The sequence below is a fragment of the Coregonus lavaretus genome, assembly GCF_964263955.1.
Source record: "Coregonus lavaretus genome assembly, chromosome: 10".
NCBI lineage: Eukaryota > Metazoa > Chordata > Actinopteri > Salmoniformes > Salmonidae > Coregonus > Coregonus lavaretus.
This window is the reverse complement of record NC_139997.1, coordinates 12,917,058-12,935,625: the sequence shown is the minus strand read 5'-3', so window position 1 is coordinate 12,935,625 and position 18,568 is coordinate 12,917,058. Positions and strand designations below refer to the sequence as shown.

At 49.1% G+C, this 18,568-nt stretch overlaps 1 pseudogene across 1 annotated transcript in view; it reads left to right on the top strand.

Annotated features, from left to right (window-relative positions):
- The window catches only part of LOC311135828 (membrane-associated phosphatidylinositol transfer protein 2-like), a 51,862-nt pseudogene that overhangs the window by 9,342 nt on the left and 23,952 nt on the right, over positions 1-18,568 (top strand). The window contains exons 2-3 of the transcript XR_014615420.1: positions 11,956-12,170; positions 16,437-16,555. The product of XR_014615420.1 is annotated as a membrane-associated phosphatidylinositol transfer protein 2-like (transcript). The remainder of the gene's footprint in view (positions 1-11,955; positions 12,171-16,436; positions 16,556-18,568) is intronic.

The window sequence follows — 18,568 nt, the reverse complement described above, 5'->3', positions numbered from 1 at the left end:
GGATGGAATCCGGAAGTCAGGCTGACTGTGGCTCCCAGCAGGTGACAGAACTCCTTCCAAAAAGCGGAGGAGAATTGTGGACCACGGTCAGAAACTACATCCTTTGGCAGTCCGTGGATCCGGAAGACGTGTTCCAGGACCACCTGGGCGGTCTCCTTGGCGGTTGGGAGCTTGGGGAGGGGAATGAAGTGTGCCATCTTGCTGAAACGGTCAACGATGGTGAGAATGACGGTCATGCCACTTGAAGGGGGCAGCCCCGTGACAAAGTCAAGGGCGATGTGAGACCAGGGACGTCTGGGCACAGGCAGGGGCTGCAGCAATCCGGCTGGGGGCTGGCAGGACGACTTGTGTTGGTTGCAGATGGGGCAGGCTTGGACGAATTCCCGTACATCCTTCCTCAGAGAGGGCCACCAGAACCTCTGGGCGAGCAGGTTGTAAGTGCGGGTGGAGCCAGGGTGACAAGCTAGGCGGGAGTCATGTCCCCACTGAACGACCTGGGACCTCAGGTCTTCGGGGACAAAAAGGCGGTCAGCTGGGCAAGTGCTGGGACCTGGCTGGTTACGGAGAGCCTCCAGCACCTGTTCCTCAACAGCCCAGGTCAGAGCTGCAACGATGCAGGGACTTGGCAGAATCGACACAGGGTCCTTGGAGGGGGTGTCATCCTTCTGGAATTGACGGGAGAGGGCGTCTGGCTTGGTGTTGCGTGATCCAGGCCGGTATGACAGAGTGAAATTAAACCTGGTGAAGAACAGGGCCCAGCGGGACTGCCTGGAGTTCAACCGTTTGGCCGTGCGGATGTACTCCAAGTTCTTATGATCGGTCCAAACGAGAAATGGAATGGTGGACCCCTCCAGCCAGTGACGCCACTCCTCCAAGGCAAGCTTCACAGCCAGCAGCTCACGGTTCCCTATGTCGTAATTGCACTCAGAGGGGGACAACCGACGTGAGAAAAAGGCACAGGGATGGAGCTTCCTATCCTCCGCAGCCCACTGAGAAATCACAGCACCAACTCCCACATCCGAGGCGTCCACCTCCACAATGAATTGCCGGTCCACATCAGGCATCTGGAGGATGGGAGCGGAGGTGAACCTCACCTTGAGGGTACTGAAGGCCTTGTCGGCTGCTGGGGTCCAGGTGAAGGGTTGCTTGGTGCTGGTTAGAGCAGTGAGAGGGGCAGCAACGGTACTGTAGTTCCGGATAAACTTCCTATAGAAGTTAGCAAACCCCAGAAACTGTTGCAGCTTCTTTCTGTTCTCCGGAACTGGCCATGAAGTGACTGCTGATACTTTGGCAGGATCCATTTGGATACTTCCCTCTGCCACTATGTACCCCAGGAAGGCCACTGTCTTGACGTGAAACTCACATTTCTCTGCCTTGGCGTAGAGGGAATTCTCCAGAAGACGATGAAGGACTTGCTGGACATGGCGGGTGTGTTCAGACAGGTTTCTGGAGTAGATTAAGATGTCATCCAGGTAAACGAAGACAAACTTGTTTAACATGTCCCGCAGTACATCATTCACTAGAGCCTGGAACACAGCAGGAGCATTGGTGAGGCCAAAAGGCATAACCAGATACTCGTAGTGGCCTGTTGGTGTATTGAATGCGGTTTTCCATTCATCTCCCTCCCGGATCCGCACTAGGTGGTAAGCGTTTCTGAGATCCAACTTGGTAAAAATAGTGGCTCCCTGGAGCAACTCAAAAGCAGAGGTGAGCAGAGGCAGAGGGTAACGGTTCTTCACTGTGATGTCGTTGAGTCCCCTGTAGTCGATGCAGGGGCGAAGAGATCCGTCCTTCTTCCCCACAAAGAAGAAGCCAGCACCAGCAGGAGATGAAGATGAACGGATTAATCCTGCGGACAGAGAGCCATTGATGTAGTCCTCCATGGACTTTCTTTCAGGAGCAGACAACGAATAAAGACGACCCTTTGGAGGAGCTGTTCCAGGGAGGAGGTCGATGGCACAGTCGTACGGTCGGTGAGGGGGCAGAGATGTGGCTCTTGCTTTGTTAAACACCTCTCTGAGACCATGGTAGCATTCTGGGACATTGGAGAGGTCAGGAGCGGAGTTAGTAGGTACTGGCCGAGGGGGTAGTGCGGCAGCAAGCAGGCAGGTTCGGTGGCAGTCCTCTCCCCACTCCCTGATCACCCCGGTCACCCAGTCGAGCTGAGGGTTGTGCCGGCGGAGCCATGGGTAACCCAGGATGAGGGGTTGGCCTGGAGAGGGGAGCAGGTGAAACTGGATAGTTTCTTGATGGTTTCCGGACAGACCCATCGAGACCGGGGCCGTGACATGAGTGACCGATCCGAGTAAGTGTCCGTCCAGTGCCCGGGCAGGAATAGGAGGTGTCAAACGGAGGTTCTCCAGTCCCAGTTGGCGTGCCAGCTTGATGTCCATTATGTTGGCTTCGGCGCCAGAATCCACCAGAGCAGCCAGGGTGTGAGTTGAGTCAGAGAGGCGGAGGTGAACTTGCAGCAGGGGTTTGCGGTCGGAGGACTGGATGGTCATTGAACTCAACCGGACTCCCCCTATGCCCGGTGAGCTTCGGCCCTTTAAAGGGCAGGTTACCACACGATGTCCATCACCTCCACAATAGAGGCAGAGGTTTGAGGTGAAGCGGCGCTGGCGCTCTGCAGGAGTGAGGGAGGCTCGCCCAATCTCCATAGGCTCAGACTGATCAAGCTGACCTGGGTGAGTGGCAGTAGATGACAGGAGCCCAGTCGGATCTCTCCGAATGCCGGTAGTAGGTGGACCTTGGCGCCCCCTCTCACGACGACGGGTCTGTATCCTTCTGTCGATCCTGACAGTCAGTGCGATGGCTTCATCAAGAGTGGAAGGCAGTTCATGGGAGACCAACTCGTCCTTGATATAGTCAGCCAAACTATGGAAGAACGCGTCCACCAACGATGGTGTGTTCCAAGAACTTCGTCTAGCCAGGGTTCGGAAGTCGATGGAATGGTCTGCGACTGTACGTCTGCCTTGTCGAATACTGAACAGTTCACGAGACGCCTCTGCGGTGGGTGAATCCAGGTCAAACACCTTCAGCATCTCCTCAGCAAACAGGTCGAAGGTTGCACATGCGGGGGTTTGACGTTCGAACTCTGCTGTTCCCCAGAGTCGAGCTCGGCCCGTCAGGTGAGTGATGGCATACCCAACTTTAGCCCCCTCCGTGGCGAAGGTCCTTGGCTGCAAGGAGAACTGAAGTCGGCAGCTAGTCAGGAATGGCCGGACCTGGGTTGAATCGCCGTTGAACCGCTCGGGGTTTCCAATCTTGGGTTCCGGAGCAGCGGCTGCAATGACCGGGGCAGGTAACTCGGGGGCTGGGCTGGTGGGCAGACTGGCTGGGGTAAGGTTGGTGAGGAGTTGAATGATCATGGCGAGTTGTTGTTGCTGCTGCTGGAACTGCTGCTCATGCTCATCGGTTTCCATGTCGGGGAAAGTGTGCGCTGAGTCCATAATGGTCAGATCGTACTGTCACGGTTCAGACAGACGACCAGAGGACCACAATTGCGTCACACCAGAAAGTTTATTAAACTTAAGGGAAAAGGGAAGTAGGGAGTGAATGAAGGCTCCAGGGGTAACAGGGATCCCGTCCAATGCGCTGGGTCTGTGCCCCCCCCAGTGGCAGCGATGCGTCCTATGAAGCCGGTGGTGGGTGGTCCAGAAGTCCTGGGGGGGGGAGACACAGACACAACAGGGCGGAATGAAACCAGGCAGCAGTACAGTTCAAGGGAAATCCAAAATACGTAGTAGCAAGGCAGAAGGCTGGTCAGAGTTACCGGGATTGAAGAGTAGTCAGGAGTCGTAAAGGCAGAAGCAGGTCTGGATCTCCTGAGGCAGAAGAGTATCCAAAAAACAGGCAGGTCCGGGGTCACAAAACCAGGGTGAGCCAGAAGCGCGAGCAAACAGGTTCCGGGTGTGAGCTTTGCAGACGATCTGACACCGGAGAGCTGAAAGACAGGGCCTTAAATACTGGGAGAGGTAGTGGGTAATGCAGCGCAGCTGGCAGAGTAATTAGAGCAGAGCAGAGCAGGGACAGGTGGAGCTAGTTAGGCTGAGTAGAGAGAGTGGTGAGCAGAGTGGAAGAAAATTAAGGTGGTAACCCGGTGGAGTGAGAGGCCCATGACAGAGAGAGGCAGAGGAAGGCATTGAGATGGAGGGAAACAGAGAAAGAGAGAAAGAGAGAGGCAGAGGAAGGCATTGAGATGGAGGGAAACAAAGAAACAGAGAAAGAGAGAGGCAGAGGAAGGCATTGAGATGGAGGGAAACAGAGAAACAGAGAAAGAGAGAGGCCTTGAAAGAGAGAGGCAGAGGAAGGCATTGAGATGGAGGGAAACAGAGAAACAGAGAAAGAGAGAGGCCTTGAAAGAGAGAGGCAGAGGAAGGCATTGAGATGGAGGGAAACAGAGAAAGTGAGAGGCAGAGGAAGGCATTGAGATGGAGGGAAACGGAGAAAGAGGAGAAGTCACGATGATGCAGCCAGTGTTTCCATGACAACGTTATGCTGCTGATTTTGTTATCCCCTCGATTGGATAGGGTGTCTTCGTGTGTGTGTGTGTGTGTGTGTGTGTGTGTGTGTGTGTGTGTGTGTGTGTGTGTGTGTGTGTGTGTGTGTGTGTGTGTGTGTGTGTGTGTGTGTGTGTGTGTGAGTGCGCTAAACTGAGACGACATAACACCAAATTAGAGACAAAACACAGGAAGAAAAGCTAGGACAAAATATGGAGCTGGAAGGAGAGCCACCTCATGTTTATCCTATTCAGTATGTCCATGTGAAAGACTGGAGGGCTGCAATGTGGACTGTGGTTCATACACTATACTGTATATCCTTGGTACGTATTGATACATTACTGGCACTTATTGGTCACGTACTAGGCCCACACACCCCTGGTTTCCTTGGGCTGAGGTAGTCATTTTTAAGGCTGGAAGAGACTGACTCTGCAGGGTAGACCTTGAGGACCAGAGTTTTTGCTGTGTGTGTGTGTCGGTGTGTGTGTTTTTGCTAACCTTGGGGTATCATATAAATTATTCAGGGGTAACTGGGGCCCAGCAGAAATCAGACCTCAGCAAAGCCAAGACATTACTATTCCTGTGACGCTCTGAGTCTCTGCATCCCTCTCAGCTCCCAGCCCAACATCAGCCCTCAGCCCTCTCAGCTCCCAGCCCTACATCAGCCCTCAGCCCTCTCAGCTCCCAGCCCTACATCAGCCCTCAGCCCTCTCAGCTCCCAGCCCTACATCAGCCCTCAGCCCTCTCAGCTCCCAGCCCTACATCAGCCCTCAGCCCTCTCAGCTCCCAGCCCTACATCAGCCCTCAGCCCTCTCAGCTCCCAGCTCAACATCAGCCCTCAGCCCTCTCAGCTCCCAGCCCTACATCAGACCTCAGTCCTCTCAGCTCCCAGCCCTACATCAGCCCTCTCAGCTCCCAGCCCTACATCAGCTCCCAGCCCTCTCAGCTCCCAGCCCTACATCAGCCCTCAGCCCTCTCAGCTCCCAGCTCAACATCAGCCCTCAGCCCTCTCAGCTCCCAGCTCAACATCAGCCCTCAGCCCTCTCAGCTCCCAGCCCTACATCAGCCATCAGCCCTCTCAGCTCCCAGCCCTACATCAGCCCTCAGCCCTCTCAGCTCCCAGCCCTACATCAGCCCTCAGCCCTCTCAGCTCCCAGCCCTACATCAGCCATCAGCCCTCTCAGCTCCCAGCCCTACATCAGCCCTCAGCCCTCTCAGCTCCCAGCTCAACATCAGCCCTCAGCCCTCTCAGCTCCCAGCTCAACATCAGCCATCAGCCCTCTCAGCTCCCAGCCCTACATCAGCCCTCAGCCCTCTCAGCTCCCAGCCCTACATCAGCCCTCAGCCCTCTCAGCTCCCAGCCCTACATCAGCCATCAGCCCTCTCAGCTCCCAGCCCTACATCAGCCCTCAGCCCTCTCAGCTCCCAGCTCAACATCAGCCCTCAGCCCTCTCAGCTCCCAGCCCTACATCAGACCTCAGTCCTCTCAGCTCCCAGCCCTACATCAGCCCTCTCAGCTCCCAGCCCTACATCAGCTCCCAGCCCTCTCAGCTCCCAGCCCTACATCAGCCCTCAGCCCTCTCAGCTCCCAGCTCAACATCAGCCCTCAGCCCTCTCAGCTCCCAGCTCAACATCAGCCCTCAGCCCTCTCAGCTCCCAGCCCTACATCAGCCATCAGCCCTCTCAGCTCCCAGCCCTACATCAGCCCTCAGCCCTCTCAGCTCCCAGCCCTACATCAGCCCTCAGCCCTCTCAGCTCCCAGCCCTACATCAGCCCTCAGCCCTCTCAGCTCCCAGCCCTACATCAGCCCTCAGCCCTCTCAGCTCCCAGCTCAACATCAGCCCTCAGCCCTCTCAGCTCCCAGCTCAACATCAGCCATCAGCCCTCTCAGCTCCCAGCCCTACATCAGCCCTCAGCCCTCTCAGCTCCCAGCCCTACATCAGCCCTCAGCCCTCTCAGCTCCCAGCCCTACATCAGCCATCAGCCCTCTCAGCTCCCAGCCCTACATCAGCCATCAGCCCTCTCAGCTCCCAGCCCTACACAGCATGCTGCCGCCATTACTTGCACACATTCATTTATCTTCCCATTCTCTTTCTTTCTTTCTTTCTTTCTTTCTTTCTTTCTTTCTTTCTTTCTTTCTTTCTTTCTTTCTTTCTTTCTTTCTTTCTTTCTTTCTTTCTTTCTTTCTTTCTTTCTTTCTTTCTTTCTTTCTTTCTTTCTTTCTTTCTTTCTTTCTTTCTTTCTTTCTTTTTCATTCAGTCGTTTTAGTTATCCTTTCTTTTCTTTCTACCCCCGGGCTGACCCTCCCTGTCCCTCCATGCATGTCCTTAGGCTCAGATACTGGAACCAAAGACGTTTTATTAATTTTTCTAGTTGTATTTTCGTCCTTGGTGACTGGGCTTCACTCTTCCTCTCAGCACAACATGTTAAATCTTCAAGCTGAGATTCCAGGATATTTTTTTTTCTGTGTTCAATGTTTTTCTCTCTTTCAACACTTTTCTGTCTTTCTTTACTCTTGCAAGCACTGTTTCATAGACTTGGTGCATCTCAGTAGTTTACAATGGCTTCCTCTTCTCACCTCCCTTTCTTCCCCTGCACTGTTGTCAATGTCAAACCGCAGGACAGGTGAAAGCAGATTCCTAGTAGGCTTCCAACATGTAGCTTTGTTTCCACCTATCCCACATTTTCAAAGAGAAGACGAGAGGAGCAGACCTGGGTCAAATACATGCCTATTTAATTATTTGTTATTTAAATACTTATTTGATGTGTATTTGCATATATTCTTTATAATGGGGCCAAATCAGCTATTTCTACTTGAAGTATTTTAAAGTATTTCCCAATAACTTCCTATAAATGGCCGAAACTATTTCTAAAAACATAATTTCAAATACCCCTATAGGACCAAACAGACCTGGGTTCAGATGCATGTAGTATTTAAATATTTGTATTTGAAAATACACTTGTCTGTGTATTTTAGTATTTTCAAATACATGCCAATACTTTTCAAGTGAATTTCCAAATACATTTCAATATTCAACTACTTGTAATTTCAAAGAAAAAATATCAAAATACTTACTTCGAAATGTCTTTGAAAGTAATTGAAATACCTTAAATAGGATTTGAACCCAGGTCTGCAGAGGTGGCCACTTTAGACTATTGAGATGCACCCTGCCTAAACACACTCTTAGAGGAGGCCACTTCAGACTATTGAGATGCACCCTGCCTAAACACACTCTTAGAGGAGGCCACTTCAGACTATTGAGATGCACCCTGCCTAGACACATTCTTAGAGGAGATCACTCAGACTATTGAGATGAACCCCGCCTAGACACACTCTTAGTTCCTTGGGCTCTTTATCAATCTGGCATTTTCTGTCCTGTTCTGCCCTAGAGGCACCAATCCTCCGGTCCAGATATCTCTCTATCTCTCTCTCTCTCTCTCTCTCTCTCTCTCTCTCTCTCTCTCTCTCTCTCTCTCTCTCTCTCTCTCTCTCTCTCTCTCTCTCTCTCTCTCTCTCTCTCTCTCTCTCTCTCTCTCTCTCTCTCTCTCTCTCTCTCTCTCTCTCTCTCCCTCTTCCTCTCGGGGTGTGTGTGTGTGTGGGTGGGTGGGTGATTGTGTGTGTCAGGGCAGGCGTGATGTCACCTGTCAGCGCTGTAATGAAGTGCTGGCATGCTGCTCCCGCAGTGTGAGCAAACACAGCCGCAGAGGTCGTTCGCAATACAGCGCTGGAACTGTTTGTTTGTTTTTGTGTGTGTGTGTGCTTGCCTGTGTGGGTATGTGCATGCGTCTGTGTACGTCCATGTATGTGTGTTCCAGCATTAAACATCTCCCTTTGGGCTGTCTTAATAGTATCTAACATGTCCTTATTGGAGTGCCTTTACACTGTACAGTATACTGACTGACTCCCTAACAGAGCCTTGATCCTCTCTGAGTTTATCATATTAAGCAGCTAATACTCTCTGTTCCCTGTAGTAGAGACCTTCAGAGGGGTGGGGAGGTTAATGTAAGGCCTCTGCTCCTAAATTAGATTACCTGCAAATTACTGCAATTTCCACCTCCTCTTATGACCTTCACTTCTCACCACTCCCTAAAAACCCATCTCATATCTACAGAATGAGAGAAAGGATGTGTCCGATATGGCACCCTATTCCCTATATAGAGCACTACTTTTACAAAAATGTAGGGAACAGGGTGCCATTTGGGAAACTGCCATAATGAGGCCTGGCGGCTACATGGTAATAATGGGACTTATGTGTGACCCTCATTCTGCAGTGTGTCTCTGTTACACTCCACTATTTCTCATAATGATGATCATGATTTGCATTTTTTTATAGTGCTTTTCTTAAGCTCAAAGCACATATTGTACCAAGTAAGGGTCACAGAAGTGGTTAAGCCGAATATGATCATGTGATGGGTAACCTAGCTTCAGTTGGATTAATCAGACATTAAAATGATCCGTCTGCTACAGTTTCATAGGTAGACCGCAGTATTATGCCTTGTCAGTTCTGGTGCTTTGTCAGACCCCTATGTGTCCCAAAAGGCACCCTATTCCCTACATAGTACACTACTTTTGACCAGGGCCCATCAAAAGCAATGCACTAGATATGGAACAGGGTGTCATTTCAGAAGTAGCCCTGTGGTCTCGGAGAAAGCGTTTTAGTAAGAGTGGCGTGTTACTGTGTATCTAATCCTCCATCCCTCCCCCACAGGAGCAGAATAATACGCTGGGCTTATTTACAGGGTCCGCCATCTGTCTCCTAGTCTACCAGAGACTGCTCTTCTCTGTGTCACAGAGGCTCTCCGCTCTGCCAAAGCTGACTCTCTCTCCTCTGTTCTCATCCTCCTAGATCTATCCACTGCCTTCGACACCGTGAACCATCAGCTCCTACCGCGTGTCGTGAGGAGGATCTGTGTCTGCACCACGTACTCTCACGACTGGTGCCCCCCAGGGCTCGGTTCTACGCCCTCTCCTCTTCTCTCTATACACCAAGTCACTCAGCTCTGTCATATCCTAACATTATCTCTCCTGTGGCACAGTGATCCTGGTTCGAATCCAGGCTCTGTCGTAGCCGGCCGCGACCGGGAGACCCATGGGGCGGCGCACAATTGGCCCAGCGTCGTCTAGGGTAGGGGAGGGAATGGCCGGCAGGGGATGTAGCTCAGTTCGTAGAGCATGGCGTTTGCAACGGCAGGGTTGTGGGTTCGATTCCCACGAAGGGTATGACATTTTTTTAAAAATGCTAAATGCTAAATTACTAAAATGTAAATGTAAATCTCTCCTATCATTGCCATGAGGATGACACTCAACTACTTTTCTCCTTCCCCCCTTCTGACACCCAGGTGGCGACACGCATCTCTGCGTGCCTGGCAGATATCTCAACTTGGATGTTGGCCCACCACCTCAAGCTCAGCTTCGACAAGACGGAGCTGCTCTTCCTCCCCGGGGAAGGCCTGCCCGCTCAAAGACCTCTACATCACGGTTGACAACTCCACGGTGCAAATAACCTTGGTGTGGCGTCCCTGGACAACATCCTGTCGTTCTCTGCAAACATCAAAGCAGTGACTCGCTCCTGCAGGTTCATGCTCTACAAGATCAGTAGAATACGACCCTGCCTCACACAGGAAGCGGTGCAGGTCCTAATCCAGACATTTGTCATGTCCTGTCTGGACTACTGCAACTCTCTGTTGGCTGGGCTCCCCGCTTGTGCCATCAAACCCCTGCAACCTATCCAGAACGCTGCAGCCCGTCTGATGTTCAATCTTCCCAAGTTCTTCCATGTCACCACGCTCCTCTGCATACTCCACTGGCTTCCAGTCGAAGTTCACCTCCACTACAAGAGCATGGTACTTGCCTACGAAGCAGCAAGAGGAACCGCCCCTCCCTACCTTCCGGCTATGCTCAAACCCTACACCCCAACCCGAGCACTCCGTTCTGTCACCTCTGGTCTCTTGGCCGTCCCACCCCTACAGGAGGGCAGCTCCCGCTCAACCCAGTTCAAGCTCTTCTCTGTCCTGGCACCCCAATGGTGGAACATCTTCAGAACACATCTAAAACCCTACCTCTTCAAAGAGTATCTTAAATAATTCCACAGCACCCCCCCTCGCTCTTGACTCCCCCCACCCTTACTAGCTCTGACTTTGCTGATAGCTATTTTATTGAGGAAAAATGTACTTACTATGACTGTGATAAGTGGTTGGCTCACCTAGCTATCTTAAGATGAATGCATTGTAAGTCGCTCTGGATAAGAGTGCCATAGGAAATGAGAGGAGCAGTGTCACAATCTCCTCACACACACATAAGCACACACACACACATGCACGCATGCACTCGCACACTCACACAGTCTTGTACAGCTAACCTTGTGGGGACACACAATTCAGTCCCATTAAAAATCCTATTTTCCCTAACCCTTAACCCTAAACCTAACCCTAACCCGTACTCTTACCCTAACCCTAACCTTAACCCTAACCTTAACCCAAAAACCTAACTGTAGCTCCTAACCCTAACCCTAAAATTAACCTTAGCTCCTAACCCTAACCCTTAACGTAATTCTAACCCTAACACTCATTCTAACCTTAACCCTAAACCCCCTAGAAATAGCATTTGACTAACAAAATGTCCCCAGTTAATCACATTTTTGTTCGTTTACTATTCTTGTGGGGGGACACACACACACACACACACACACGCACGGCCTGGTAACAGCTGAGACGTGCTAGTAGGGAGTGGAAGAGAAGGGTGCATGATAATCATTGTGCAGCCTATTGATTACTGCAGTAGCAGTCAGTACACTGCAGTAGCTGACTAGGACTCCCACCCTCTTTCTCCCTCTCCCTCCCTCTTTCCTCCCTCACTCTCTCTGTCCCTCTCTTTCTGTCTCTCTCTCCTCTCTCTCCTCCCTCTCTCTCTCTCCTCTTCATGCTTCTCCACCCTCTCCTCCCTCTCTCTCTTTCTCCTCCTCTCGCTTCTCCCCCCTCTCTCCTCCCTCTCTCTCCCGCTCTCTCTCTCTTTCTCCCTTTCTCCTCCTCCTTCTCTATGGGAAAAGATGAAAGGTAATACATCACCAGAATGTTTAGAGAGAGGAAGAGGAGGAGGAGGGAGGGAGGGATTCTTTTGAAGAGGGGAATATTTTGACATTTTTCTCATAACTCAGCACTTTGGTCACCTTTGTGATTATACTACATTCAGCTTTGAGCCGAGGATAAAGTCTCGAACCCTGACTGTCTGTATGTCTGTGTGTGTGCGTGTGTGTGTGTGTGTGTGTGTGTGAGTGTGAGTGTGTGTGCGTGCGTGCGTGCGTGCGTGCGTGTGTGCGTGCATGCGTGCGAGTGTGTGTGTGTGCGTGTGTGTGTGTGCGTGTGTGTGTGTGTGTGCGCGTGTGTGTACGCTGCAACCTGTTCAACTGAAAAGCCCTGACTCTCCCCCTTCTACCTCTCTCCCCTTACATTGCAGAAGAAGAGCCGAGAGGAGAGTTGTGGTGAGGGTAGTGGGGTAGAGATCCTAGAGAACAAGCCGTATGAGGATGGTCCAGGCGGGTCGGGTCAGTACACACACAAGGTGTACCACATCGGAAAACACATCCCCTCATGGTTCTGCTCCATCCTGCCTCAGGCTGCTCTACGTGTGGAGGAGGAGTCCTGGAACGCCTACCCATACACACGCACACGGTGAGAGGGAAGACACACAGATAGTAATACAATATGCATCAACACACACCCTTACATCAATACACACCCTTACATCAGTACACACACCCTTACATCAATACACACCCTTACATCAGTACACACACCCTTACATCAATACACACAACCTTACATCAGTACACACACCCTTACATCAATACACACCCTTAAATCAGTACACACACCCTTACATCAATACACACAACCTTACATCAGTACACACACCCTTACATCAATACACACACCCTTACATCAGTACACAAACCCTTACATCAGTACACACACCCTTACATCAGTACACACACCCTTACATCAGTACACACACCCTTACATCAGTACACACACCCTTACATCAGTACACACACCCTTACATCAGTACACACAACCTTACATCAGTACACACACCCTTACATCAACACACACACCCTTACATCAATACACACACCCTTACATCAGTACACAAACCCTTACATCAATACACATACCGTTACATCAGCACACACACCCTTACATCAATACACACACCCTTACATCAGTACACACACCCTTACATCAGTACACACACCCTACATCAGTACACAAACCCTTACATCAATACACACACCCTTACATCAGTACACACACCCTTACATCAGTACACACAACCTTACATCAGTACACACACCCTTACATCAGTACACACACCCTTACATCAGTACACACACCCTTACATCAGTACACACACCCTTACATCAGTACACAAACCCTTACATCAATACACACACCCTTACATCAGTACACACACCCTTACATCAGTACACACACCCTACATCAGTACACACACCCTTACATCAGTACACAAACCCTTACATCAATACACACACCCTTACATCAGTACACACACCCTTACATCAGTACACACACCCTTACATCAGTACACACACCCTTACATCAGTACACACACCCTTACATCAGTACACACACCCTTACATCAGTACACACACCCTTACATCAGTACACACACCCTTCCATCAGTACACACAACCATACATCAATACACACACACTTACATCAGTACACTCACCCTTACATCAATACACACACCCTTACATCAGTACACACACCCTTACATCAGTACACACACCCTTACATCAGTACACACACCCTTACATCAGTACACACACCCTTACATCAGTACACACACCCTTACATCAGTACACACACCCTACATCAGTACACACACCCTTACATCAGTACACACACCCTTACATCAGTACACACACCCTTACATCAGTACACACACCCTTACATCAACACACACACCCTTACATCAATACACACAACCTTACATCAGTACACACACCCTTACATCAGTACACACACCCTTACATCAGTACACAAACCCTTACATCAATACACACACCCTTACATCAGTACACACACCCTTACATCAATACACACAACCTTACATCAGTACACACAACCTTACATCAATACACACACCCTTACATCAGTACACACACCCTTACATCAGTACACAAACCCTTACATCAGTACACACACCCTTACATCAGTACACACACCCTTACATCAGTACACACACCCTTACATCAGTACACAAACCCTTACATCAGTACACACCCTTACATCAGTACACACACCCTTACATCAGTACACACACCCTTACATCAGTACACACACCCTTACATCAGTACACACACCCTTACATCAGTACACAAACCCTTACATCAGTACACACACCCTTACATCAGTACACACACCCTTACATCAGTACACACACCCTTACACCAGTACACACAACCTTACATCAGTACACACACCCTTACATCAGTACACACACCCTTACATCAGTACACACACCCTACATCAGTACACACACCCTTACATCAGTACACACACCCTTACATCAGTACACACACCCTTACATCAGTACACACACCCTTACATCAACACACACACCCTTACATCAATACACACAACCTTACATCAGTACACACACCCTTACATCAGTACACACACCCTTACATCAGTACACAAACCCTTACATCAATACACACACCCTTACATCAGTACACACACCCTTACATCAATACACACACCCTTACATCAATACACACACCCTACATCAGTACACACACCCTTACATCAATAAACACACCCTTACATCAATACACAAACCCTTACATCAATACACACACCCTTACATCAGTACACACACCCTTACATCAATACACACACCCTTACATCAGTACACAAACCCTTACATCAATACACACACCCTTACATCAGTACACACACCCTTACATCAATACACACACCCTTACATCAGTACACACACCCTTACATCAGTACACAAACCCTTACATCAATACACACACCCTTACATCAGTACACACACCCTTACATCAATACACACACCCTTACATCAGTACACAAACCCTTACATCAATACACACACCCTTACATCAGTACACACACCCTACATCAGTACACACACCCTTACATCAGTACACACACCCTTACATCAATACACACACCCTTACATCAGTACACACACCCTTACATCAGTACACACACCCTACATCAGTACACACACCCTACATCAGTACACACAACCTTACATCAGTACACACACCCTTACATCAATACACACACCCTTACATCAATACACACCCTTACATCAGTACACACACCCTTACATCAATACACACACCCTTACATCAGTACACACACCCTTACATCAGTACACACACCCTTACATCAACACACACACCCTTACATCAACACACACACCCTTCCATCAGTACACACACCCTTCCATCAGTACACACAACCTTACATCAATACACACACCCTTACATCAGTACACACACCCTTACATCAGTACACACACCCTTACATCAGTATACACACCCTTACATCAATACACACACCCTTACATCAGTACACAAACCCTTACATCAATACACACACCCTTACATCAGTACACACACCCTTACATCAATACACACACCCTTACATCAGTACACAGACCCTTACATCAATACACACACCCTTACATCAGTACACACACCCTTACATCAATACACACACCCTTACATCAGTACACAAACCCTTACATCAATACACATACCGTTACATCAGCACACACACCCTTACATCAATACACACACCCTTACATCAGTACACACACCCTTACATCAGTACACACACCCTTACATCAGTACACACACCCTTCCATCAGTACACACAACCATACATCAATACACACACACTTACATCAGTACACTCACCCTTACATCAATACACACACCCTTACATCAGTACACACACCCTTACATCAGTACACACACCCTTACATCAACACACACACCCTTACATCAACACACACACCCTTCCATCAGTACACACACCCTTACATCAGTACACACAACCTTACATCAATACACACACCCTTACATCAGTACACACACCCTTACATCAGTACACACACCCTTACATCAGTACACACACCCTTACATCAGTACACACACCCTTACATCAATACACACACCCTTACATCAGTACACACACCCTTCCATCAATACACACACCCTTCCATCAATACACAGACCCTTACATCAGTACACACACCCTTACATCAATACACACACCCTTACATCAGTACACAGACCCTTACATCAATACACACACCCTTACATCAGTACACACACCCTTACATCAGTACACACACCCTTACATCAGTACACATATCACTTTGTGACCTTACACCCCTACCCTACACTCCTATCCTACACCCCTACCCTGCACCCCTACACAAGGACAAGATGTGAAAGAGACATGCTCCTAACCCCCTCCTCTTCCCTCTTTCTACATGCTCCTAACCCCCCCATTCCCACTCTCCCTCTCTCCCACTCTCCCTCTCTCCCACTCTCCCTCTCTCCCTCTCTCTCGCTCTCCCTCTCTCCCGCTCTCCCTCTCTCCCTCTCTCTCGCTCTCCCTCTCTCCCGCTCTCCCTCTCTCCCACTCTCCCACTCTCCCTCTCTCCTGCTCTCCTGCTCTCCCTCTCTCCCGCTCTCCCTCTCTCCCACTCTCTCTCTCTCCCTCTCTCTCGCTCTCCCTTTCTCCCGCTCTCCCTCTCTCCCTCTCTCCCACTCTCCCTCACTCCCTCTCTCCCGCTCTCCCTCTCTCCCTCTCTCCCGCTCTCCCGCTCTCCCGCTCTCCCTCTCTTCCTTTCTTTCTCTCCAGGTATACCTGTCCGTTCGTAGAGAAGTTCTCCATAGACATTGAGACGTATTATAAACCTGACACAGGGACCCAAGAGTGCTTCAATCTGTCATCAGCAGACAAAAGAGCGAGGACTGTAGGTATGGTACACACACACACAGACACACTCACACTCACACACACACAGACTCACACACACACACACACACACACACACACACACACACACACACTCACACACACAGACACTCACACTCACACACACACAGGCACACACACTCACACACACACACCTCGCCTTCTCAAGCGTACTGTTCTCAGTCTGTCTGTCTTACATTTACATTTACATTTACGTCATTTAGCAGACGCTCTTATCCAGAGCGACTTACAAATTGTGTGTGTCTTGGCTTCATTGATTTAAGAGAGCAGTCAGTGATTCACTGTTTCACAGCAGCTCACACACACACACACACACACACACACACACATACACTACCAGTCAAAAGTTTGGACACACCTACTCATTCAAGGGTTTTTCTTTATTTTTACAATTTTTTACATTGTAGAATAACAGTGAAGACGTCAAAACTGTGAAATAACACATATGGAATCATGTAGTAAACAAAAAAGTGTTAAACAAATCAAAATATATTTTATATTTGAGATTCTTCAAATAGCCACCCTTTGCCTTGATGACAGCTTTGCACACTCTTGGCATTCTCTCAACCAGCTTCACCTGGAATGCTTTTCCAACAGTCTTGAAGGAGTTCCCACATATGCTGAGCACTTGTTGGCTGCTTTTCCTTCACTCTGCGGTCCGACTCATCCCAAACCATCTCAATTGGGTTGAGGTCGGGTGATTGTGGAGGCCAGGTCATCTGATGCAGCACTCCATCACTCTCCTTCTTGGTAAACTAGCCCTTACACAGCCTGGAGGTGTGTTGGGTCATTGTCCTGCTGAAAAACAAATGATAGTCCCACTAAGTACAAACCAGATGGAATGGCGTATCACTGTAGAATGCTGTGGTAACCATGCTGGTTAAGTGTGCCTTGAATTCTAAATAAATCACAGACAGTGTCACCAGCAAAGCACCCCCACACCATAACACCTCCTCCATGCTTTTCCACCGGTCTAATGTCCATTGCTCGTGTTTCTTGGACCAAACAGGTCTCTTCTTCTTATTGGTGTCCTTTAATAGTGGTTTCTTTGCAGCAATTCGACCATGAAGGCCTGATTCACACAGTCCCCTCTGAATAGTTGATGTTGAGATGTGTCTGTTACTTGAACACTGTGAAGCATTTATTTGGGCTGCAATTTCTGAGGCTGGTAACTCTAATGAACTTATCCTCTGCAGCAGAGGTAACTCTGGGTCTTCCTTTCCTGTGGCGGTCCTCATGAGCCAGTTTCATCATAGCGCTTTATGGTTTTTGCGACTGCACTTGAATAAACTTTTAAAGTTTCCGGATTGACTGACCATGTCTTAAAGTAATGATGGACTCATTTCTCTTTGCTTATTTAAGCTGTTCTTGCCATAATATGGACTTGGTCTTTTACCAAATAGGGCTATCTTCTGTATACCCCCCCCCCACACACACCTTGTCACAACACAACTCATTGGCTCAAACGCATTCAGAAGGAAATCAATTCCACAAATGTACTTTTAAGAAGGCATACCTGTTAATTGAAATGCATTCCAGGTGACTACCTCATGAAGCTGGTTGAGAGAATTCCAAGAGTGTGCAAAGCTGTCATCAAGGCAAAGGGTGGCTATTTGAAGAATCTCAAATATAAAATATATTTTGATTTGTTTAACACTTTTTTGGTTACTACATGATTCCATATGTGTTATTTCATAGTTTTGATGTCTTCACTATTATTCTGCAATGTAGAAAATAGTTCAAATAAAGAAAAACCCTTGAGTAGGTGTGTCCAAACTTTTGACTGGTACTTTATATATGTACATATACATACACACACTGTGGTCTTTAAGATGCAGACAGCGTGTGTTCCATCTTATGCTGCTGCTGATCTCTCTCTCTGTGTGTGTGTGTGTGTGTGTGTGTGTGTGTGTGGGTGTGTGTGTGTGTGTGTGTGTGTGTGTGTGTGTGTGTGTGTGTGTGTGTGTGAGAGAGCTGCTGACTGCCTTTATACT